We start from the raw sequence: 2,516 nt of genomic DNA on the forward strand, positions 1-2,516 counted from the left end.
CTCCACCGCACTTCAATCATGATGTTCGGCATTTCTTAAACAGGAGATTGGAAAACCGATGGATCGGTCGTGGTGGAGTTCATGATCAGCAATTCATGTCATGGCCTCCACGCTCTCCCGACTTAACCCCATGCGATTTCTTTCTGTGGGGTTATGTGAAAGATTCAGTGTTTAAACCTCCTCTACCAAGAAACGTGCCAGAACTGCGAGTTCGCATCAACGATGCTTTCGAACTCATTGATGGGGACATGCTGCGCCGAGTGTGGGAGGAACTTGATTATCGGCTTGATGTCTGCCGAATCACTAAAGGGGCACATATCGAACATTTGTGAATGCCTAAAAAAACTTTTTTGAGTTTTTGTATGTGTGTGCAAAGCATTGTGAAAATATCTCAAATAATAAAGTTATTGTAGAGCTGTGAAATCGCTTCAATCATTCGTAATAACCATGTAGAAGAGGTACATAGGTTAGAGGAAGAGAAATAGAATGGTAAAATTCGAAGCTATGATGGAGAGGAGAAAGAAAGAAATGAGAGGGGCACAACAATGGTGGCTATACCGTCTCTAATATGTAAGTTTTGAGTTCCCTCTTGAATGTTGAGTGGTTCTGGATAAGACGCAGATCACAGGGGAGCGCGTTCCATAGTCGTATGGCTGAGATGGAGAATGACACGGAGAAAGATTTTGTGTTATGTAAAGGTACAGCCAAGATGCTAGACGTATCCGATCTGGTATTGCGGTTGTGGAATGATGATAGGTGTTTAATGTGAGACGATAAGTATTGGGGGCACCAGTGGCTAAGAAGTCGATGAAGTAAGCACATCGTGCGGAGATCGCGTGCCTTATGTGGGCGTATCCAACCTAGCTGGGAGTATGAAGGACTGATATGATCATACAACTGTATATTGCACACGTATCTAACGCAAGCATTCATCACTATGTAGAACTATAAAAAATTACAGCAATTGTCTTACCCAATCTTGATTCAGCATAAGTTGTATCTTCATCCGTGTCATCGCCGTCAAAAATATCACTCAGATTATCTTCCGATTCTTCAAGAAAAGAGTCATTAGGTTGGCTGCCACTTGACATGTTACGTCAAATAAGAATACGCTCTCAGTGGTGTCCCACCGTCGGGTGCTGCATATGCTTGTTTCGCAGAGCCAATCGTTTTGTGGTGCGTCCAAGTGTGAGAAACGTGTACTACCAGGGTCTGTCTCTCTTCTGAGAACTGCCGGACCATTAATATCACGCGCAGGAGCTAGGAGTAGAATGAGGAGCACCACCCGTAATGTTATGTGCACGGCAGTTCTCGCTAGAAGCAACCAACGTAACAATACGCCCACGGCATTCTTCGAGCAGCTGACAGCAACGTAATACGATGGGCTTGGCACGATAAATGTTCCATGGACGAGTGGTATCCTTATTGTTGTAAATTTTGACCATGCCTGGAAAGTTTCGTAACGCAACCTTATAGTAGCGTAGTATCACTGACGAGCCTGACAAATTCCACTGAACAAGTTCATCAGAGTTAAACACAGGCGCATCCATTCATCTAGGGATATTATGGATTTGGTATCACTACGTTTTTTCGGAAGACATCAGGAGGTAGAATTTGCAATCTCAGATTATCCAAGCACAAACACATTTGCTGTCACTGTTTATAAACTGTAGGTGGTGTTATATTACATAATTCTGATATTCGGTGTCTTCCGATCGCCTGTGGGGACAGGAAGAAATGTGTTAGGTGCACATATATCATCGCATTCTCTTCTTTACCCCAGCACCACAAATACAGGGAGTTTCAAAAAGAATTTCGAATGAATGTATTTATTAAACTTTAAGACATACGAATATGAAACTTTACACACATATTTACGAACCTCTCAAGGACAGATTACACATGTTCAATATGTCCTCCATCAGCGACACGAAAAATATCACGTCGATACTCAAATTACTCCCATAATCGGGCAAGCATGTGCTTCGTCGTTGATGTTATGGCAGTACGGATCCTGTTCTTCAGCTCTTCCAGGTTCTGTGTGAGTGGTGGTACATATTCATTGCTTTAACGAAACCCCACAGGGAAAAGTCAGAAGGTGTCAAATCCGGTGACCGTGGAGTTCAGCTGAGACATGCTAAATCGCCAGCTGCTTGACGACCAATCCAACGGTTCGGTAGAGTTTCATTCAGATATTCACTCACTTGGTGACTCCTGTGAGGGGGTACCCCGTCTTGCTGAAAAATGGTCTTCGTGCAGCCTCGGAAACAACCAGTCTTGTAACATAGCGAGATACTGCTGACCTTTAACCGTGTTTCCATCAAACAAGAATGGGCTGTAAACAGATGATTAGGATATCACAGAAAACACATTGACTTCGGGCGAATCTCGTATATGTTGAATGGCTGCTTGTGGGTTCTGTAAGACCCCAAATTCGAACATTGTGTTTTTTTACCTGACCACTAACAAGCAAAGTCGCTTCATCACTGAACAGGATGCGTTGTGCGAAAGTATTA

This window comes from Schistocerca cancellata, chromosome 7, assembly GCF_023864275.1.
Source record: "Schistocerca cancellata isolate TAMUIC-IGC-003103 chromosome 7, iqSchCanc2.1, whole genome shotgun sequence".
In the NCBI taxonomy this organism is placed as follows: domain Eukaryota; kingdom Metazoa; phylum Arthropoda; class Insecta; order Orthoptera; family Acrididae; genus Schistocerca; species Schistocerca cancellata.